At 37.5% G+C, this 24,857-nt stretch overlaps 1 pseudogene; it reads right to left on the bottom strand.

The window, feature by feature from the left end:
• Positions 1-292: 292 nt before the first annotated feature.
• Positions 293-24,857, bottom strand: part of LOC103257458 — a 32,316-nt pseudogene continuing 7,751 nt past the window's right edge.

Genomic DNA, 24,857 nt, shown 5'->3' on the forward strand with positions numbered 1-24,857 from the left:
TCTTACTGGGGTTAGGTGGTATCTCAATGTGGTTTTGATTTGCATTTCTCTGATGATGAGTGAGGCTGAGAACTTTTTCATGTGTCTGTTGGCTGCCCCTATTTCTTCTTTTGAGAAGTGTCTATTCATATATTTTGCCCACTTTTTTTTTAAGTCAATAACATTTATTGTCAGTCACACATCTCATTAGGGGAAAAAATGCAGCAAATGGAATAGGGCAGGATAAAAAAACCACAACCACCAAGTTTATACGTGTCCTTCTATCCTCATCTGGGATCAAGCCCTCTCAACGTCAGACGCAGCAGCTGCACTTGTCCGATGCCTCTTTGCAGACACAGCCCTGGGCACACTTGGCACAGCCCACGGGGCAGCAGGAGCAGCAGCTCTTCTTGCAGGACGTGCATCTGCACTCTTTGCACTTGCAGGAATCCAGCCAGCATGATACTAACCATCTACTATTGTAAGTAACACTGGTCAAGACCCAGGGAGAAATGCTTTTTCACATTTATTTCCTTGTTTTTGAAACAAGAGACAGTTGCATTTGAATGCTGATTCTTTGTGAGTAGTGCTCTTGCTGACTTTGGAGATAGATACAACATCAAGGGCAGAGGGGTATTTAAGCAAATAAAGCATTTAGAGAGAGAGAGAGAGAGAGAAGACAAATTAACTTGTCAAATCCTTCCTCTAAAATAGCATGAATGCTATAGGTTCCTGCACAACAGACAATCATTTCCAAGTATCCATTTTCTTGCTTCTCTTCATTTTCCAATTTCTTTAACTTGGGGATTTGGAAAAATGGTGTAATAGTTGCAACAGTTGCACATAATGGCCGAGGGAACATTTTTCATAATTAAACAATTCACAATTTTCTTAAATGTGTTTGTGTCTATATGTAACAATCATTAAATATAATGCTTATTCTTTCTATTACTGTATAAATCTAAATACTGTTTAAGAAGTGATTAAAAATTACAATATAAAAATTAACAATTTGAAGAGATAGAAAAATGTATAATTTTTGATAACAATTTATCATATGCACCTATTTACATATTAAGGCATTATATAGAAAAACTATAATTTAATTTCTAAATCTAAGCGTATTTAATAATTCTACTGGATATTTAGGTTGCTACTACTATAGCAGACTAAAATTTCTAAAACTAAAATTAATAAAACATCTTCTAATAACTACAATGAGTCATGAAAGTGTCAAAGTTAGCACTATTGTTAGTGGTATACAAACTATGCAAAAAATCTTGAGTATTGTTACATAATCAGTGATTTTGCTGAAATAAAGATAACAAATACAGTTTATGGAAAATAGATTATTAATTATTTATGTCAATATTATTACTTGTCCAGCAGTATTGATCCATCAGTAGAATACCCAAACATGTACAATATAATTGAATAAATGATTCATTCATATTTTGCCAAATTTCAATATTATTAAAACTTTAATTTTATATGTTTAATTTATTGTTATAAACATAAATCAAGTCTTGAAGTATATATATATACACACACACACACATATATATATATTTCTATAGCTTTAGGGGACACAAATACTTTTTGGTTACATGGTTGCATCGTATACTGGCAAAGAAGTTTGGACTTCAGGTGTACCCATCACCTCCACCTGTGCACATTGTACCTGATAGGTAATTTTCATCCTTCCACTCCTTTCCCCATTCCCCTTCTGAGTCTCCAATGTCCTTTATATCATTTTCTATGTCTTTGCAGATTCTTAGTTTAGCTTCCACTTATAAGTGAGAACATGCAGTACTTTGGTTTTCTATTCCTGAGTGAGTTCACTGATAATGCCATATATTTTGTTTAACAGATTAATTGGATGTAGATCCTTTACATATTTTCTCATATGGTAAATGATCCTCCATTTGTACTCTGGCTTCAGGCCCTGTGGCGTTTTCTCATGGACCTGTTGCTAGCGTCTTCACAATTTAAGCCCTCTCCTCCCTGTCTTTCTCTCTTCCCTGCCATTCCCCATGTGGGAAACATTCACACAAACAACAAATCTGTTACTTTACTACTGCAGAGTCTCCCTCTCCTTTTTGCAAAATTGGGTCCTGAATAAACGTGTTTTCTCTGTGGCTTTAGCCTCCCACTCTCTTTTGGATAGAGTCTCACATGGAAAACTTGGTCCTCTTCATTATCTATAAAATATTTCACCCCTCTTGAGGATAGTTGAAATGTTTCTGTTTCCCAAGCATACCATCTCCTGCCATGATGGGAGTATAGACAGGACCATGCACAGGGAGAAGACCAGGGGGTGTGATGGTGAGGATTCTCTTTTTTCCTGTCTCTATGAATATATATTATTTTTGTTGCACTGCAATAAGCCCTGAATTGGAAGTCAAAAATCTATATTAAATGGGTTCAAGCACTAGTTTCATTTTACTAGCTGTCACCCCTAGAAAAATATGTTGCCCTGGGCTTTTCATTTGTAAAGTGAGCGGGGACGGGGGGGGGACTTGGATGGTTTCTCCATAACCCAAATCTTATTACAGAGCAGTAAGTGAATTCTCCACCTCTGCTGTAGAGACAATTAGAAGAGAGAGAGTAAACATACCCCAACTTCTTCAACTACTGTTGAAAAAGAGATTAGGCAAAAGTAGGCAGTTGGGAGACACTGGGCTGGTGATCTACAAGTCTAGCTCCTAGTATCACTATGTTACCTGCTGTACTGTGTAGACATAGCAAGATAGTGCCAACTCAGCAGATAGATTTTTTTTTTCCAAGAATAATTAGGGTTTCTTTTCTGGGCTACAGATTTACTGCAAAATAATTTAAACTATTTCCCCCCTTAGCTTCTCAAGAATATAGATAAGAATTTATGTTGTGGCTATCTGGAATTTCCCCCAAGGAATAGTTAATAGGCTGTTGTGTCTAGGGTCAACCATAACTTGAAAAAAATTATTTTGTGAAGGTGGCCACAACTTTTGCACTCTTTTGCAGTGTGACTGATTTAGCTACAGAACACAGTGGAAGTGACACTGTGCCAATTTTGCCCATAGCCCGGAATAGTTTTTATGACTCCCTACTTCCTGTCTGCCCCACAGTTTTGCCAAAGGCACAGCTTACTAGTAGGGAAAGGCCAAAGTCCACAATGGGAAAAAGATAAAAAAGAAGGGGAGTTTATCATATGGGAATGTACTTAAAACTTGTCACTCAAGAATAATTAGACATTGGTGGGAGAAATGAAAGGCAAAATCTTTATCAGACAGCTGTGGGTTTTTGTTTTTTTTTCCCACCAGAATTTGGTTTAGGGGAGAAATGTGAGCTGTCATAACTAATATTAACCATGCTGGCATCTTTTTCAAATACATAAATACTAAAACTAAGGGGAGAGACCTCAGGATAGAAAAATGCATGCCATGCCATAGGGGATTATTTTCTTTTCATTTGTAAGAGGTTAAGCATGATTAATATCTGTCCTAACTCAAAAGGAAGAAGAGCTCTCCTAATTCTCCTGATCTTACCTGAACTAGACAACTTTTCTAATGGACACTGACATCCCCCAAATAACGTTTCTCTGGAATGTGAATCTTTTTTTTTCTCATACCCAAAAAGTGTACGAAATATGGTGTAAGTGGAAAACAGTGTATCTTTTAAGAGGATGACAAGGTTAGGCTTATGCTAGGGTCTCACACTCTTGCCTCCGGGGAAGAACCAGAAAGAGAAGATGATATGGGAAATTTATCTGATTCTACCGAGGCCTTACCTAAAAATTCAATTCTTCAGATTTTTAATATGTTCTCACTTTTGTTCTCTGGATATTGGAAAGTGCTCGATATTGTATGAACATTCTTTGGTGGTTCATGAAATCATGGTGACCTGGGTCCAGAGCCCATCTTAACTCATTTACAAGCTAAGCATCAGTGTCGCTAGTAGTGTACTTTATTGTGAAAGTGTTCTCTTACTTTTGTTATTATCATGCCTATATATTTTTTATAAAATATAGAATTTTATTTTACACTTCTGCTCCCAATACACACACATGTACACACACACGGACTTGACACTGGTAAGGTTTGTAAGATATCCAAAGAACCATATATGAAGATAAGAATGGAAAGAAATATCCTACAGTATATGGATGTGGGCAACAATGAGATACAATGACTAAAATAGCTGCAAAAATAAGTAACTATGCCCTTGTCTTTGTGCGGGTGTCTTACCAGTCTTGGACAGTGATTAATACTTCTCTTGTCTAATTAACTTCTGTTGTCTACCACCAGAGCTAGGTCGCAACAGTTTAAAACTGATCAATTGAGCCAATTGCTCCATATGAAAAACCCGTAACTTTGGTCCCGGGAGTACTTGTAAATATATAACATGTTCACTTTTAAAGAAGGAGAATAAACAATTTCTAGAGAAGCATTATTTATCTAAAAGTAATGAGCACTCTTAAAGCTATAAGAAAGTTATTTACTCATGAGCTATTTTATAATACACTACAGCACACTACTATGTAGAATGCAGACTCTAGAAACAAACACTATGTTTAAATCCCAGATCTTACATAATCTTGAACAAGATGCTTAACCGCTCAGTGTTTTAGTTTTCATATCTGGAAACTGATGATGATGACAGTACTAACCTCATGGGACTGCTATGTGGATGAAAAGAATTAATATATGTTAAGTATTTAGAACTTTGCCTTACATATAGAAAGTCTTATGGAAGTTTTTTTAAAAATAAAAATAACATCTGCTTAACAGAATTAGTTATGTAAACTCTTCTAAAGTGCTAAGAAATAGTATCTGGCGGTAACTAGTATTACACAAATTGGAAATAATTTATATTTTCCACCAGCCACTTAGCATATGTGCTGAGATAGAAAGGGATACAAAAAATTAGATAAAGACAAGAAAAGTAGCCTTTATTTAGCACTTACTATGTGCCCAGCAGTCTGTTAGCCAGAAGCATTAACTTGTCTCTGCTAACTTTTGCTAAAACCAAATAAAGAGCAACTACAGCAATTTACATAAGAGATGATCAAACCCAGAGAGGTGAACCATGAGATACTCCATAACAGCACGAAGCAAATTGGTTCAGTGGAATTAAGATTTTGTTAGATGCCAAAATTCAACCGAGATTTCATAGTCTGAGTTTTCAAGGAGTTAACAATTTATTGAGTAGATAAATGCACGTAACTAATTATGGGCATATCAGATAGTGACAAACCTCTGAATAAAGAAATAAGGAGTATGTGAACACAGCAAAGGGGAAGGCATCTGACTGGAGAGGATGGAGGTGTGGGGTGGCTTTTGATAAAAAGATGGCATTTGTTCTCAATGCCTAGAAAGAATATTCCTCCAATAACCAATGACCACTGGCTACAGAACATGATCAGCTTTGAGTATTAGATTCTACAAAGAGTAGGATGTAGTGGCAAATGTGGGCAAGTAGGTGAACGCTGAAACTGTATGAGCAAATAAGGTGGGACACAGTAACAAAAAAAGACTAGAAGAAAAGCTGGATGTCACTGTGGAAACCATCAATAAAAATTCCTGCCTTGGGTCCCTTAAGCAGAAATATACTTAAAATCTTGGAGAACTGTTTTGAACACTGATCTTGTATGCATTCTCAGGCTGAAACTCCTGCTTTTCTATCAAGGTGCTACTTTTCTCTTGGCAAACCAAGCCCATGAGATACACCATAAGAGCGTGAAGCCTGGCTGACTTTGCCTGGCTCCCCCAGCTTGCTGTAGTCTGAATTGAAGTCCCAGGACCATCTGACCTTCTACCCCTCATGCCAAGCCCTCTCAGTGCTAAGGTATCTCTCCACTTCCAAACTTGGATGAAACACCCTATAGAGAAACTTGGAGTCTGGCTGCCTGCACAATTGCCAGGGGGCTGAAGGATGGAACCCAGAAGTGAGGGGAGTTAGCTCTCCATAGGAGTAAACTTGTAACAGTGAAAAAAAGGAGGTGGGAGAGAGCAAAGAAGGTAAGTTTCCTTTCATTTCTTCCTTCTGTGTGCTATTCTGAGGTGCAATTTCTCCTAAGTGCTTTGGGCACACATGTGCTGAGCAAACTGCTTGGTCCCCATGCAGCTCACTGTGCAGCAGATGCCAGCTCAATTGCTCATAGCATTGCATTGCTTTGCATCTAGCCTTGCTTTGCTTCTTTTTTGTTCCTCCCTTCCCATGGGCTTATGTCTCTCACACAAAGGAACAGCACTTTAATCCTTGTCTCAGTTTCTCTTTCCTAAAAGACTAGAGCTAAGGGAAGAATAATGTGTTTCCTTATATGTCAGTAAACTTGTCTAGCCCTAATTTCCCTGCACTTCTTACCAACTTTCTAAAAATCCTGAAAAGTTTCATAAAGAGAGTTTATCAAAATTCAGCAGGCTAGGCCAAGCCATACAGTTCTATGGAGCTTTCATATACCATTTTATTCAAAGCTTTGATTAAAGATATAGAATTCATATCTGAAGTTGCTAGTACCATTCTTGAGAAGCACCATAGTTAACTCTCCCTTAACAGTCTTGTCAGTGCTTCTAGTAGTTGCCTTTTGGGTAGTGCAAACACATTACCAGATTTATTCACTCTTTATTCATTCACCAAAAATTTACTAAATTCTTAGTATGCACTTCACCAATAATTTACTAAATTCCTAGCAGGCACCACTAACTATCTTAAATCTTGAGACAGAGTCATGTGCATGTATGTATGTATGCACACATGCATGCTTGCTCATATGACATTCCTCTCGGTTTTATAATCAGATGAACTAAAAATAAGACATCACATTCAGATTTTACATGTACACCATGTAGAATCAATTTCCTGATCACATACATTGTGATCACATACTTTTATATTTGCTCTACATGTGACAAAAGGAGGCACCAGTGATACCTTTATAACACCAGTATCATTAACTAAAAAGGGAAGCATTTATATTACCTAATTTATGTTATATTTATACTTAATCTACAAATATGAAATTTATAATATTTAAATGGTAGTTAAAACCCATAGCAATAAGTTATCAGTTTAATTTTGTATTGGCTGGTGAGTTTGAACTTATATATACACTCAAGGGTTTCTTTCTTTCTTTTTTTCTTTCACCTTTTAAGAAAGCAGGACTCAGTCCTATTGCCTTGTCTCTCTTGATTGTCACTGAATTTTTTTCTGGAACTAATAATATCAGACTCTTTGCTTTATTTTTTTTCTTGGCATCGCTAGCATCTTGGCTTTAAGTAACCTGAAATACCCTGGTAATGCCATTGGTCAGGTTATTATTACATTTGCAGTGATTTTGCTACGGGAGGAAAATACTGAAGTGTCTTAAGAAGAATCAAAATAGAAAAGACTAACTCTGTTTCTTTTGGGATGGGATATGGATTTCAAATTAGCAGAGAGGTAAAATCATAAAGGCTCTCCCCTGAAAAATAATTTTCTTGTCCATTTTAGGTTGTACTTTTCTGTGTGAGCCTCCTCCATCCTTAATGGAAAGGCTTGGCTCTATGAAAAGGCAGAAGAAGCATTAAAATGTGTAACTTATTCACACGAAACAAGAAAATATGAACTAAAAACTACTTGCGAAAATAAGCCATTGTCTATTGCAATGTTTCTCACAGTATGTCCATGAACGGTCCTTTGTCAGGTGTGGTTAGTTAAGGACCATGTGTCAGAAAATAAATCAACTATGTCACCAAGTGCACTGCTCAGTTTAGCTGACCACTATATCATGGTAAGACTTTCTCAAAGTGAGTAGTTTGCTACTTTACATTCTGGCATGGAACAACTTATTCCATCACAGAACAGTGCTTTGGGTAACACTTGTCTACTACGTTAGTCAAGACTGGCTTTGTTCTGCTGCAACAACAAGCAACCCCCAAATCTCTATGGATTGACCCAGTTCACCCTTAATTTCTCAGCTTTGCTATTCATCCCACACAGGTGGGTAGGGACTCAGCTTCAAACGGTCATAGGAATGGGCTGTTGGAAGTTCCACCATCTTATAACTGAACTTTCTGTAATGTGTGACCTGTTCATTTACTATCACAGGAGAAGAGAGACAACAGAGAAACTGTATGCCTCAGGAAAAAAAGTAACACAAGCCACTTCCACTCACATGCTAATGGCAAGAACTAACACAAGGCCCCATCAGTGACAAGCAAGATGGCAAATAGTGGGAGCAAATGGAATATTTGGCACTAGAGTCTCTGCCGCATCCACCATGCCAAAGTACATGACAATAAATTAACAAATTTATAAATCATAACTGTAACTTCATTCATATGTTTGATTGTGACCCTCAACATGATTAGAGAGGTATCTAAGTCTTAGCATTTTCTAAATTTTCTCCCTTACTCTTTTCAACCTTTCATTGGTAGTATTACATTCTGCAATTTTAAAAACACTGCTATAAATAGAAAAATTCATTCTTATGCTGAACTTTGAATCAGCATTAACATAATCTTGTCTTCTGATGTAACCACATTCTTAAGAGACAAAGTCTCCCTCTATCTTTTCCCTTGCTCTGGACCTCAGCTACATCCAGGAAGCACCTCTGGTCTCAGAGGGGCAGCTCCATCATTGGTAGACACATCTCTAACACAGTTTTGATAGGCTTAGCATCACTGGGCAAGCTGGCCGCCACCTCTGCCTTGTGCAGAATTTGCATTATCTAAAGATCACTCTGTAAGCTATGGTCCATTCGCCTTGGCAAATACTGTTTAAATATAGCATCCATAAATAAATGTTAAATAATTCATGAACATAATTTTGTAAATTCTGCTAGGCCACACCTCTCTGGGGGCATATTTATGAACATGCTTCAGCCTGGAATCAATGTGTCTGCCAAGCTCCTTGCCTCTGAGGCAGAATTCCCACATCTAGCCCAAAATGCTGCAAACGGCTCTGATTCCCCTTCAGTAGTCATCCATCATACTGTCACTTTAATTCAGATGCTGCTACTTGTTTTAATAACATACATCTTACACAAAGAATATTGCTAACACAAGAATCTTGGGGTAGATTTTTACAACCTCATAAAATGGTATTAACCCTCTGATCCCTGATGTTCTTTCCATGCAGCAGGGGCCTCTGAATACTTGTCCTGCCCCCTCCACGCCCTCCAATCTTCCTGATGCTTATCAATAACCTTTGTTCATGGGGGCTATATAGCACCAGGACCTGACATCAATCACCGCTGTAAAAATATTATTCCTTCAGCATTGCCCTGAAGAATTATGGAAAGAATAAAAGTGTTATTGCAGGAATTATTTAGCAAACAATAGATGGATAAAATGTATTACGGTAAGTGTTAAATTATATCACCTCATTACGGAGAGCCGACTTCAGACACCATGAAGGTGGCTCACTGCCTTTTCTAAGTAGTTCAGAAGAACAATGGGAAAGACCACAAAAGATTTCAAAAGAAAACACCAGCCTATCACAACTAGAATATATTCTACTGAAAAGATATGTGTTTGTGGGAATAATTTGGAAGAAAGCTTCCTTCTGGCCTGTTTTGAATAGCAAGTTGGCATTTCCAGATGAGCAATGGGGTTTTTATTTAGTTGTTGAATATAGATGTTATTCTAGGAAAGGTATTCTTTGGAAAAAAAAAATATATATATATATTTTTATTTTTTATTTTATCCAACCGTCCCCATCCACCCCACCACATACCTACCATTCCTCACACTCCTCTAAGCAGGGTTAGGGGCACTATTTTCATTGGTGAAGGAAATCTTGAAATTAGTTGCTTCTAGAAAAGTGGACTACACCAATATTTGTAGCCTCTGCCAATGCTGGAAAATAATGTTCCCAAAATGCCAGGTTAAGCCAGTTACTAAAATCAGGCCTGCATTTTAAATACTATTAAGGATACCTAAACAAGGTTGGAAACCATGTTATATTTTTTTTAACCTAGTAGTCTTTTATCAGTTAATGCAGACTTTTTTTTAGGCATAATGTTACACTGGGCTCCTGGGATTCATTTGATCAACATGATTAAATTATTTCCTTACTCAGCTAGAAGGAAATTACTAGTTACCAGACATTATGTGTCTGTTAATTATGTGCAATAAGGCTTTCTCCTATCACACCAGCTCCTGCATTCATGTTCTGTGCATTTTAAAGGCATTATCATTAAAAAAATTTAAATATTGAAAAGGGACAGCTATAATTTTGTTTCATCTATTTAATAAATAAGTAATCTGTGAAATCAGGGTACAAAGTGTCTCTTTGCTCTTTGTGTCAGCATAGACATTCTTAGGAAGAACATACTGAAAGATTCTTTTGATTTCTAGTTTCACAAAAGAATATTTCTCTGTCAGCTTTCTAGGGCAACAACCAGGTCTTCTGTTACTGAATAGAGTGAATATGAGCATTGACCAAAAAAAATCATAAAACAAAAAACAAAACACGATGATTACATGGTTCTTCAATGCAGTCTGCTCACCTGGGATGGGTGATGATGCCAAATTTACATTCCCTCTTGTAGCTCAATCTACAATATGATGTTTCAAAGTTTTTTTTTGCAAGGGAAGAAACAACATATGGTATCTGAGAGGCCTTATTTTGCCTCCTAATGAAATGATGTGCTTCTGTTTCATATTAAAGTGTTAATCGGTCTGAAATTAGGTCTTACCAAAAAAATCGTGCTTTTAAAATACTTAATATGATTCATTTGCTGCAGTCAAAGCCAGATGACTTTTATTTTTGTTTCAAAAAGAGAAAGTGGAAAGGGAGCTCTTCCTCTCCTGACGCCCCCACATTTCCCCCATCTGCCTGGGCATGGGACCCAGATCCAATAACCGGTTTATAGAACAGAAAGCTCTTTAGAGTCGGAGCTTGCACTGAAGCCTAGAAGGTTTTGTTTGAGTTTGAGAATTTTCATAGGTTTATGAAATCTCAACAAATATTTCAAAGAAGGAAGTTTCACATTTGAAGTAGGTGATCCTATTAGGCGCTGAGAGACGGCGCCTTTGTTGTGGGGCCAGTCATCATTTTATTTAAGATAGAGCCGTGTCCCACTAATATGCCAAGACATCACTTTCATGCCAGAAACAGATAGGGCTGAACTTGTTTCATGCACTTTGGCTTTCATTGTTAATAATGAATGACGAAAGTTCGGAGGAGAGTAGCTAAGTGGATACTCGGCTTTAAAAGAATGAATTTTAACCAGTATCATGCCAAACTAGTCAGAAAGCCACTTACTTGGTAAGCAAAGAGTGCGCAAAGAAAAAAAAAAACTTATCATGGAAGTCTGTCCACAACCATCAATTTGCTCAGAGCTCACTGCATGGAGTTTGGTTATCCTGGGATCCCGAAGAAGCTGGAGGTGAGTCTCCTTGGGGATGGATTCTAGCTGCTCCAGGTCACGTGACAAGTGCTTCCTTCCCGCCACCCCACCCCCAAACCTGAGGGTTGTGAGAGGACCCAGGAGTTCTTAAACTGGAATCTCTTTTCCTGGCTTCAGAGATTAGGGAGTAGTCATACTTAGAAACAGGGATAAGAAGTTGATTCATTTTAAATGTTAATGGGTGAATGTGTTGATTAAATGAATCGGGGCCTCTTCTCAGTGAAATCAACACTTAAAAATTCAGAATTTCATTTTAATATCTTCTTTCCTTCTTTATTCTTACTTTTTACTTACTCTTTCTCAATGCTCCTTTCCTTCTTCTGTCTCCCCCTTGCCTTCCATTTTCCCCCTTGTCTTCCATTGTCTCCCTTGCTTTCTTTTTCTTCCTTCCTTTCTTCTTTCTATTTTTTTCCCCTTCTTTTCTTTTACTTTATGGTTGACTTTCTGGAGAAAGAACTCAATAACAAGGGCACACACTTTGAAGATCACATACACAGTATTCATTCAACCAATATTTATTGAGTGCTTACTTCATACTAGACGTCCATTAGGTACCCCGGATAGAAGAGTGAACAACAACAAAAAACAACTAACCCCTTCTTTCATAGAGCTTAGAACCTAATTTACTGGGTTCAGTATGTTTTTCAGCTCACTTTCCTACACCACCTACAATCACACCTTGGCAGGATAGGAATTGATCATCTCTTTCATCAGTTTTATCATCAGAGATTCCAGTACCTTTGTAAGACTTAATATCAAGAACAAGACAATGGGCACTTTAGAAACCGATAGTTTTAAAAATGGTTTTTCACAATAAAGTCACATGATTTGAGAATTTAAGTGGAAATTTGAATTATTTAGGATATCATATTCTCTGAGCAACACATTTGAGGTTGTCTTATTTGTGGTAGGGAGAAAAAGAGTAACCATGACAGGGTAACCATAGCCTGTCACCACCATGTGTTCTAAGTGTGACCTCAAGCACTTCCCTTCCATGCTTCTCAATAACTGACTCATCATAGTAGTGTATTGACACTTGCCTCATTGAGTTGATATGAAGATCAATAAAAATTCTATACAAATGGAATTCAGTATACTAGTATTTTTGCATAGTCAAGAGCCTTGCAAATTTAAATTCTGAGCCTTCAAAGCAAAATTTTATAAAAGAGTTCCTTGATCTTTGATGCTATAGAAATTGGCACATCCTCACATTCTCAGTATAGAAGTATGCCCTAATTTTAGTCACTTCCACAAGATGCTAAGGCTCTTATCCTAGCATTCAAATCAAAGCATTTTTCTTCACAGCAAATCATGAAAAGAGAATATTTTACTTGGGTGTCAAAATTTGCTTCAGAATATTTTCCCAGTCACATCCTGACCGCTACAGACCAATCTTACCAATAGATACATTCTCATTGCCTTTAAAACTGTGGTCAAATACTGACTTCTGTTATCACCTTAGAAAATCAGGCTGATATTGGTGAATTATGAATTGATTATAACTTGTATTTTTGCAAGGCTATAAAACATGAAAACCCAGTTTGGGTTTATTGACCTATTAAGAGAAGCAACCAGTTTTTTCAGCGCCCTACAAGCCTTGCCAACTGCGCCTTTTACTTGTAAACCCACTCCCTTTTGCACGGTTTGACAACTGACTATCTTTCCACACCAGCAAGACTAGGTGCACACTTTCATGTTGTTTGTGCAGACTTGTTCCTCTACCTACTAAGATCTGCCTCTTAGCTTTTCCTACCTCACACAGCTTAATAACCAATCCTAGAATTTCTTTCCCCTGGCTCATGCATTTTTCTTTGATGTTTTGAATTTTGGATCCTATGGCCCTGGTCTCTCCTCTGGAGATTTGCCTTGGGTATCTCATTGAAAAATTCCTTTGTTTCTCTTGCTTGGCACATAATCACATTTCTGTTTCCCTTAGCTTGTTTCTCCCAGTTTGGAACCTGGTTACAGCCTTTGGATATTTGTTTTATAATCTCTTGAAAAAATTAACTCTTCCCTGATGAAGAGCAATGCTGATAAAGACTTTTCTTCTGCTTTTTGGTACCTCAAGTGTTCAGAGATGTATAATGTATCCACAACAATATTATTTATAATGGCAAAAATAAGATTTAGCTGTTTATCAATAGATTTGTGAAATAAAATTTGCTTCATTAGTGTGACAGACTGTTAGGTTATTTGTGATATGTATAAACGTGAATATTTACTGACATTAAATATATTCACGATATATTGAGAAAAAGATTGGACTGTAGTCCTCTGTAATCTATCAGTCAATCTACTATTAATCTACTTATTCATGCTATCTCTGCCCATTTTTCTGTCTATTTCATTAGAACAAGTCATGATTATTTATAGGCAGTGGAAGCTTGGGTAAAATTTATTTCTTTTTTATGCATAACAACACTTCATAATTTTCTAAAATGAATATGTATCATTTTCATAGTAATAAAAAAGCAACAAAGGCTAAAGAAAAGTAAGAAGCCCCCTGGCTAGTGCAGTTCTCATGGACACATTGGGCAATCACACTGTGCCTAGTCCACCTGTCAAAGCAATTTTGGAACTGGAATGGCCATCAGAGCTGTTGTCATATTACCCTTTATGTCCTGAACATCATCAAAATATCCGTCTTTCAATATTTCCTTTATCTTTGGGTAAAGAAAAAAAGTCATTGGAGGTCAGATCAGGTGAGTAAGGAGGTATTCCAATACAGTTATGTGTTTACCAGCTAAGAACTCCATCACAGACAGTGCTGTGTGTGCCGGTGCATTGTCATGATACAAGAGTTCCTTTGGAACCATTTTTGCACACACCTTTCTTCTGCCAACTTTTTCAGTTAATATTCTGCTAATTAGTTCTCTATCAGTGTTTATTTGGTCTGCTATGCTTCTCACAGTCAAGCAATGATCTCGATGCCCAATTCAACAAATCTTTGCAATGTTTTCATCAGTTCTGTGTGTTACTGGCTGTCCTGACCTCTCTTCATCAGTGATGCAATTTTCCTTAGAAAAATGTTTAATCCATTTGTACACTGCTGTTATCTTCATGGCATTATCCCTGTAAACTTGAACCAATATGTCGCTGATTTCACTTCCACTCAAATTTAACAAGAAATGTAGAGTTTGTTCTTTGCTTTAACTCAAACTCCAACATTCTCGTGACAACAGCTGATTGCCATTGCAGAAAAAGAGTTAGAAAATTGCTTTGACAGTTGGACTAGGTGCTAGTTTTGGTGCATAGCTTCCAAAGGGGAGTGCTTCAAAGGTGACTGCGGTGATATTCAGCAATGAGGTATGTAGCACTTTTTCTAGGATGCATTCGCAAACTTAATTGTCATACCTCATACACTCACCATGTAGTCTGACAGTCTCAGATCTGGGTCCCTGAGAGAGAGAGATAGAAGCTGTCACAGAGTCTGATGACAGACCAAGTGGCACACAGAGACAGCACAAGTAGTGAGTGACTGGTAATAACTGACCGTATTTGTGTGGGAGCAGATGTGAGACACCCTGTAGGGTCTGCTAAAATTTTGAGATAGAGCACATTGCAGATGATGTACTTTATAAAAATGGTGGCAAGACCCAGGGTGAAATGGGTTTTATTACTGTTTTACATGACTTCATTTGAGATGACTGCCTTTTGTTCTCAGGGCCTAGTGAGGCATCAGAAAACTCAAGTTATTTGCATATTGTTTCACAGGAGGAATCCTGTTGCTGCCAAACTGGGAAACTGCACTTGGTTTTGCAGCTAGTTCAAAATACTCAAACATACATTCAGGAAGTTTGCTCAAATGAAATCCTCTTTTAATATTTTTGCAACTTCTCAATGAAAATTACTGCCCACAAGACCATCACGACTCAAGAAGTGAGGAATAGCATGGAGGGTAACCAAAGGAAAAATCAAAGAAGCCCTAAAGGTGTTCCACATCTGAGAAACATCAAGTTAAAAAATGGAAGAAAATAGCAATAACTTTGTTTCATAAATTAAAAACAGTCAGAGCTGCTCTTTATTTTGAAACACTTTTTACAAAATGGTGGCAGTAGACGGATTTTACTTGCTCTAGTGGTTTCTACTAAACTCCTACTCCCCCCCCCCAAATTCTGTCTGCTTTTGGTAAGATTTGAATGGGACATAATTATATGGACAACAAAAATTAAAGTCCTACCTAAACTTTGACCAATTGTTTTAATATACATCAAACCACATGCATTAAACCTTTTATGGTCCTTTTGACCTACCCTGTCTGCATCTTAATCATTTTCTTGTTGTGCCAATATTGTTTGCATAAGAGGAGGTTTTTAATTTATGTTTTTTATTAAAAGGTGTCTGTGGAAGAGAGATTTACCATGACTCTTCAGAAAATTATACTTTTAATCAGCTGTAGAAATCCATGGTATTTTCTACATATGGGACACCTATTATAATGATCCAAACAGACCAAAGCCAACAAATAATCTTGTCTGTCTATTGTTAATTCTTAGAAGAACAAACATATGTTTTGAACGTCGTTACTGCTAAATTAGCACGAGCAATCAGACATTCTAAGAGAATAAAATTAAAATGCAGAACACTATAGTATAATTACTATTTGCATTTAAATTGTGTGCAATACTTTTCTAACTTCATGCAGTAATAGTAATGTCTAACATTTACTGAGTGCTTTCTGTGTGTCAGTAAATAAGAGAATTATCTCAGTTAATCTTCACAACAACCTCATGATATAGATACTATTATACCCATTTTGCATATGAAGAAACTTAGGTTTGGAGAGACAGAATCTCTTGTACAAAGTTGCAGAACTACTCAGCAGAGGCAAAATCCAGGCCTGGCATGTTTGATTCTGTTGCTTACACTCTATGGTATGCTTTCATTTTTAATAAGCTAACTTTATGTTTAGATATTACTTTGGGCATACCAGTGTCCAATTTTATCCTAACAGAGAAATTCTATCATTTTGAAGAAAATACCTCATCAGTACATGCTTCATGAGTGGATCGTGAAGGAAGAAACAGGGACTTGTACAAAATAAAATACATCATTTATATTTCTCACCAAAATAATGATCATGGATATGCATAGTGGCACACCAAGATTACAGTCTACTAATTAAAAAACAAAACAACCTCCAATGGGCAAGTACAATAGCTTAGTAGTGTTTGAATTTCAAGAATATGAAGTTCTTGATTGATGTATAACATTAATGGAATGAGAATTGAGGTACAAACTGGAGGTCACATGCTATGGTCTCAAAGCCTAAAATGCACTCCTTCATTCAGTCACTTCATGGGTACTTATTGACCACCTACAATGTGCATTTTTCTTTGTATGAAGTTTGAATAATAAGTCAGGCAAAACTCTGCCTCCATAGAGCTTGCATTCTAGTTGGGAGACCGACAAATAAAAAAATAAATGTTCAAACTCTTATAGCAATAAGTATTATGATGAAAAATAATGGCGGTTAAGAGATCATGATGGAGAAAACAAGGTTGCAGGTTTGGTGAGTGAAAAAGGCTGTGATGTCATAGTTTCTAATTGGGTTAACTTTATCAGAATAAGAGCCATAATGTCTGTCTTGATACCACCCTTAGCCAAGGTGATGTAGAGCCTTGACTGACTAATGGACCACATTATTAATTAATTTCTCACTGTGAATGAGTATGCGCACACACAGCTAACTAATGAATCGAAAGAAATAAGATACACATATACTAAATTAAAAGAGAGAAGGAAAAAACATGTCTATTGTACCTGACTTGAAATGAAGTTCCATCAGAAATCCAGAAGAGAAGATCCCTGGAGGCTGGAATGAGGTTAGGGCAGGGTAGCCTTCCTAGAGGAGTAAAAAATTGAGCTTAGACTTTAAAAACAGGTAAGTTTGATTAGGCAGAGACATGCTTGTCTCTCCTGGAGGACTGAAAACAGTATCTTGTCCTCTTACTACCCTCTGTTCATATTTCTGTTGCAGCAATTATCTTCTTCTGGTGAACCATATGTAACCATTTCCAGAGCTCTTACAGCAGGAAAAGGTAAAAGAAACGTGATGACACAGAAGTCAGTCTTACTAAGAGGCCAACTGTGGAGCTGAGTTTTCTTTCAGTCATGTGATCTTGGCTGTGACACCTAACCTCCCTGAACCTGTTTTCTCCCTTGAAGAACTAGCACAACAATAATTGCTTTGTCTCCTCCTCAGGATTACATGGGGTTAAAATAAGAAAAAGTGATGATATGGAAATGTTCTTTGTGGACTATAAAGTGATAGAAAGCCACTGGGGGCTGACAGGCACTCCTCCCTGAAAGTAAGCAACACAAAAGAGGTATGTCTTAATGAGGTCTTAGAAATTACCTAACCCAATTCTTAAATTTTACAGATTAGGTAAACCGAGGCTCTTGAAAGTGAATCGAACTCTGTGAGAACACACAACTGATTAGTGGAAGATCCTACTAGAGTTTCTAGACTCTCAGTGTTCTTCCTACCTTACACTATTGGTTGGACCCTGGCATTGCACTAGCACTAAAGGAAAACTACACCAAGGGAAGGAAACCCGAGGATGTGCCTTCAAGTTTAACCTGAGATATATATCTAGTTTCTTGGTCCCAGGGAAACCTTGCATTCTGCATGCTCTGGAGATAGTATTTTAGCTAGCACCTGCAAGGTGTCACTGCCTCCCACCCCAAGCACTTTCCATGTGGCAAGACAGTAAGACTTATAGCAGACTAAACTGAGAGAGTGTTACCTACTTAAACTGTTTTTTCTGACTTAATAAGAATTTTTCATCTACAGCAAGCCATTTTAAAATATTGTCTATACACAAACAGTCACTCTGAATAATAGGTCTGCACACAGTAAATGTCACCTCTCTAAATCACAGGAGACCTCAGCAGCACAGCACAGGAGGCTCCATAACAGTTTAAACTTCAGCCTCCCATTTATTATGGATGTGTTTATAAATCTCAGAGGGCACTCTTCCACCTCCTGGGAAATCCAAAAACAGTGTGGTTGTTAGTCAGGGTGACTTGTCCAGGATGTTGAAGTCCTGGTCATCCTTCTTACACCCGGATCCCATTTGGCTGCAAAGTGGGTCAGCTAAGGTTGTTGTCAAAGATGCCATTTTCTCATCTTTATTGATGAGAAAACTCCAGAAAAAGGCATATGGGGCTTTGAAAACTGGGGGGGAAGGGGAAGGTTAAGAATGGATGTAGGAGAGTTCTTTCTTTTTCTCCCCCTTTACCTTGAATAAATGATCTCTACAAAGTGCTTTGAGTTTCTCACATGAGGGAAGCAAAAGACAGCTTACACAGCAATGGCATTGAAAAACTCCTTAGCCGTTCCCATCTGTCTTGGTTAGTATGAATACTTTAGCATTAAGTGGAGAAAAGGAGAATCCATCAATAGTTAATAACTGACCTTAAGATGGGAATTCAAAGTTCACCACAATTACACCCAAGTGTCAGAGAACACACATGGGACACTATCAATATATTTGAGTACAAGAGCCTGGGATGGCAAATTTAAATACCATCAGAGAAAGAACTGGGCATTATTTCATGAGGAAATATTGTTACCATGTCCACCAGCCCATGCTCTGATACTTAGCACCGAAGTTCTCAGGAATGACTGGGGGAGATAAGTGTAATCTAAAAGTGCAAATAAGAATCAACCTGAAATTCTATTATGCGGCCACGTTGTTAACAAAATGTGTCTTAGATTCAAATGCATGCTGTATTTTAAAGGTGGAAATGAGATTAGGTAACAGATTAAAAGAAAATATGTTTGTGCACAGATGCTCAACATGGATTGTCATTGAAGAGATGCACATTAAAACTACAATGAGTTATCATTCCATTAGTATGGCGAAAATTAAAAGACCAGTAACACCAAATGCAGAACAACTAGAATTCTCTCACACAATGCTGGTGGCAGTGGAAAATGGTACAACCACTGTAGAGGACTATTTTTCAGTCTCTTACAAAACTTACACACATATTTTCTGACCCAACTTTTCATTTCTGGGTAGTTACCTTGAGAAAAAGAACATATGTTCATGAAAAGACTTGTCTAGTAACGTTCACAGCAGCTATACTCATAATGATAAAAAATTGGCTATGATCTGAATGTCCATCAGAAGGAGAAGCAGGCTAAGCATGATGGCTCATACCTGTAATCCCAGTGCTTTGATAGGCTAAGGTAAGAGGATTGCTTGAGGCCTGGAATTCGAGACCAGCCTTGGCCACACAGCAAGACCCTGTCTCTTCAAAAAATAAAAAAATTTAGCCAGCATAGCGGTGCACACTTGTAGTCCTAGCTACTTGGGTGGGGGGTGAGGTGGGAGGATTGCTTGAGCCCAGGAGTTGAAGGATATACTGCATTCCAGCATGAATGACATAACAAGAGCCTGTCTAAAAAAAATGTAATAAGCATAAACACTGAAGCATATTCATAGAATGCATAGAATGAAATATTACTCACCAGTACAAAGTACAAAGGAACAAATTACCACTGCAAGAACATGGATGAATCTCATAAACATTTTGTTGAGCTAGACACAAAAAATACATACTTATATGATTCCATTTATATGAAGCTCAACAACAGGCAAAACTAGTCAAAGAGACCAGAAATCAGAAGAGTTGGGCTGGACGTGAAGGCTCAAGCCTGTAATCCCAGCGCTTTGGGAGGCTGAGGTGAGAGGATTGCCTGAGTCCAGGGGTTCAAGACCAGCCTGGGCAACTTGGTGAGACCTCATCTCTACAATCAAAAAATTAGCTGAGCATGGTGTCATGCACCTGTAGTTCCAGCTAATTGAAAGGCTGAGGCAGAAGCTTTGTCTGAGCCCAGCAGGTCGAGGTTGCAGTGGCCATGAACATGCCACTGTACTCCAGCCTGGGCAACAGAGTGAGACTCCAACTCAAAAAGAAAAAAAAAAAGAAATCAGAATAGTTTTTCCCTCTTTGAGGGGAGAGGTACAAAAGGAAGACAGGACAAAACTCCTCTAAGGAGGGAGTGATGCTTAGTGTTGGCTGCATTGGTGTGTATACACAAATCTAAACTTTAGGCTTAAGATCTATTTGTTTTAATATATGTAACTATACCTCGGTTACAATAAAAGTAAAGTATGCACGGATTAAGCAATGTGAAGCTAGTTGTCTTCCTGGTGTTCATTGCTAGAAATCCTTACTATAGGGCAAGCAGCAGCATCTCTTGGGTGCTTACCAGGAAAATGAACTCTTGAGCTCTAGCCCAGACATACTGAGTCAGAATGTGAAACTTAATAAGAAACACAGAAAGTTTATGTGCATATTAAAGTCTAAGAAGCAACGCGGCATGGTGGCTCAAGCCTGTAATCCCAGCATTTTGGGAGGTCGAGCTGAGAGCATAGCCTGAGCCCAGGGATTTGAGACCAGCCTGGGCAACTTGGTGAGATCTCATCTCTACAATAACCTCGTCTCTACAATTAAAAAAAGTAGCCAGGCATGGTGGCACATGCCTTTAGTTCTAGCTACTTGGAAGACTGAGGAAGAAGGGTCACCTGAGCCCAGCAGGTTGGGGCTGCGGTGGCCGTGAGTGTGTCACTGCGCTTCAGCCTTGGTGACAGCGTGAGACTCCAACTCAAAATAAAATAAAATAAAATAAAAAGTCTAAGAAGCATGGCTATAGTAACTATTTTATTTTTTTAAAAAGTCACAATATTTATTTATACTATTTCAGTAAAAGCAATATCTTTGAAAGAATTACTTCAACTCCATTTATGTAGTATTAACGTTACTGTTAATCAAAGTGCTCTGCCCAGTCCTCCTCTGGCCAAGAAGTGGACATGTCCCTAAGCGAGGCCAACCAGACATTATCTTTAAATGGGGAAAATATCTAAAGACAAAGCTGAAGTTCATTCATTTAATGGTGATGGCAGGTGAGACTGGTGCATGGTTCTTGCTGCCATCACCTCTTCACCTGTCTTGACTTTTTGTCTGTGTGGTGAGGCTGGTTCTCCATTCTTGCATTGAATTCTGTGATCTACTCAGTATTCTTCCAATAAATTCACTTTTGTTTAGGTTAGTCAGGCTTGGATTCTGTTGTTTACAACCAAAATCCTTACCTGATATTCTGTTATTTGTTCATTCAAAGTACTTAAAAACTCTAAATGTAGTTTTTTATTTCAGTGTTGTTCATTTTCTAAAGCCTATAGAAAACTGATTTATAAGGCACTGTGGGCCAGTACAAAAGATCACCTTAGAATCTTCTTCCATGCCATCTCATTTTATCAGTATAACTCCCAGAAGTTTCTATCCCCCAGAAAGTTTACCTTCCATAAGATAATTCCACTGAGTAAGGTCAGTCGCATTCACTCTTCTCTGTTATTTTTCTATATACACAACAATGACAAATGAAGAAAAAAAAATCAGTAGAAACACTTAAGAAGTCAACTAACAAGTGAAATTAAATTGAAATATATAAACTGGTAACCTGTTGTATGAGTGGCTGCTCACACATTAAAATAATATTTCTGTGGAGAATATGACATTGGCTAGGTTTTTGGGAACAAAAAATAGTGTTCTAAAGACTGACCACTGTGTGATAGAAGTCCACAGATGACTTCCATTTTTTTTATTGCATGCATAGACAACAAGATTATTTTTGAGTTAAAAATAAAAGTTCATTAACAATTTTTCATCCAAGTGAACATTGACGGCAAAATGATCTTTCTACTTTTTAATCCAATGACATTAGTTACTTATAAAATCTAACTTACTGGTCTTTCATAAATACAGATGATTTTTAAAAACCCTCAACTTTCTGATTTTCAATTAAATATGACTCCCTTGTTAATTTTGCTTTAAAAAAATCACATACCAAATATGTTTTTGGTTTTTGTTTACTTTTAATGTCATCTATAAAAGGGAAATGTTTTAAAAATTCAGGTGGCAGGAGGCCTTCTACTTTATTTTCAAGGAGTAGGTGTCATGCTAGATGGCACTTGACCATCTACTATACAGTCATGAAATGAGGAGGAATGAATTCTATACATTGCAGGAACTCTTTTTTAGAATCAAGAAGCATGGTACAAAAATATTTTAAATGAAAGAGAAAGGGATTACATGGAAGATACTACTAGTTACCTACCCAGAATCCATTCCTTTTTTCTTTCTTACTAATAGATACTGAGTTTGTTCTGGAATACAATGTATCTGGCTAAAATATTTCATCTCCCACCCTCTCTCTCTCACAACTGATGTTAATGAAATATCAACAGAATTAATTGGATTGAGATTCCTGGAAAATTCCTTAAAAGAGTGATTATGTGGATGATTCACCATATTGTCTCCAACCCCTGTTTTTCCTTTTGTACAGAATACAGATGTGATGGTTGGAGCACCTGCTGCCATCTTAAATATTGAGGAACCTTTAGGTTGGTAGTCTTCTGAGAACAGCCAAACCTTGATAGAGATATGAATCTACTCTGTATGGGGCACTTCTGTTAGTCATAGCTAAATTTAATTTTCAGATATATCACTGGGTAACAGTAAATAACCATTTGGATAAACTTGCAAATCTTCTACATTTCTTTATGTCATATCTCGTGGTTAAGGGGTTTGGCCCTTAGAATCATAAAATGTCAGAGCTGAACGAAATCTTCAAGAATATCTAGGCAAAAATATTTATTGTACTATAAGTAGGGTGAGGCCCAGAAGGTTTCAATGATTTACCCGAGACCCTACCAGGAGTTATTTATCAAGTATCCATTATAATTAGCATTTATCAAGTACACATTTTTGTGCCTGTCAGTGTAACACTGTCCAGTACCCAGGACATCGGTCTTTCCAGGATACCTCATGTGTCTCTCAAAGCATTGCCTTTCCTTGTTTAAATCCATAAAATAGTGTAGATCTAATATATACTTTAATAATAAAAATAGTAGAACGAGAAACTTGTCATTTTAAGCTCTACCATACTTCCCATAACAAATATTAGCTGACAGAGAGTCAATGACTATTTTGATTTCATTCCTGTATGCACAGGCATACATGTATGTGTGTGTTTCAAAGAGAGATAGTAGTACTGTGAAAGCCATTTTTCAAGAAAGCATCTCAAAGTGCTGAAGGACAATGATGCCTGACAGGCATTTATTTTATTAAATAATCCAGTTTACAAATGCTTCCAGACAGACTGAGGAGACTTGACTGGGTTAAAAATCTGACAACCACAATCAAAGCCCTATGCGAAGAGTACTATGAATCATCAAGGTAAGGACAAGAAGGCTTTCCTCAATGAACTCAAATATTTTAGATCTTTTGGTTGAGATATACATTGTTCTCCTATTATAGAAAAATCTTGTTCAGGAAAAAAAGAAAAGAAAGGATTCCTCTGAGGACTTTGCAAGATCCGCTGCTTGTGCTTGTCTGAAAGATTTGGAAGCACTGCAACCTGGGTATAGACTGACAGTTGAAAGTAAATCAAGACAGCAGTTGGGGAGAGGCACTTGAGTAGCCAACTTGCCTATTTCATAGATCCTTATAGGGTATATAGGTATGCTGGGGCATTTTTGTCTTAGCAATTACTACTGAGATTCACCATTGCAGTGATCCATGGGGATTCACTGAAAAGGTTAATAGCATCTATCAGATTTACAGGGTACAACAAGGAAGATGGCACATTCCCCTGGTGCAAGGTGTAATGTCACCTGTGTGGGCTGAGCAGTCCACATTCATTACCATTCATTGGCCAAATGGCCTGGGTTTTAACCAGTCTTGGAATGTAATCTGTCAACAGTTGAGCATTTGTCACATGAAAAGTAGTAAGAGTGAGTTGAAGAGAGTAGACAACGGAGCTGGCATATTGTGCTATCAGTCGTTGGACCTTCTGAGAAAGTTAAGACCAATCAGTGCCTGCAGTAAAAAAGTTGAGACAGCGTTTAGACCAAGGTGAAAATAAATATCCAGACCTTGCAGTGCAAATCTTTTAAAAATATATTCATTAACACACCCACAGGCATCCTACCAAAGCTCCCAAGTAAAGCTGTTATTTCTCATTCACTCATTCTTGCACAGAGTTTTCAAAAAGCTGTTCAGATTTGTGTAAATATGTGACTGTAATTGGCTTTCCAATTTCACAGCTTATCAAAGGCAGAAAGGGGGGCACACAGACATTTCAAAGACAATAAGCACATTTGATGTGATGGTCCATGATTCTCCTCAATGTTTTTAACCCGCTATTGGAGAAACAGATGGTTAGATTTTTTAGGAAGCTTAAAACAGAAGCTGAGCTAATACAAAACTGCTCAGCTATCAGACGGGGCAAATCCATTCTGTCGCCTTTTTTTAAAATCACAACCCATCAGAAGAAGGATTTAGCTTCACAAAAAGATATTTACCAGGGAGCTTTCTGCAGAAGAGAAGGACATGCTTTGTTAAACCAGATGCATTTTATTTTTCCTGGAACCAAGATTTATGAAAGCAGTATGCTCATATTTCTCCATATACAGTAATTGGAACTCAT

The sequence above is a fragment of the Carlito syrichta genome, unplaced genomic scaffold, assembly GCF_000164805.1.
Source record: "Carlito syrichta isolate Samal-C Ts95f unplaced genomic scaffold, Tarsius_syrichta-2.0.1 Scaffold301760, whole genome shotgun sequence".
NCBI classification, from domain to species: Eukaryota; Metazoa; Chordata; class Mammalia; order Primates; family Tarsiidae; genus Carlito; species Carlito syrichta.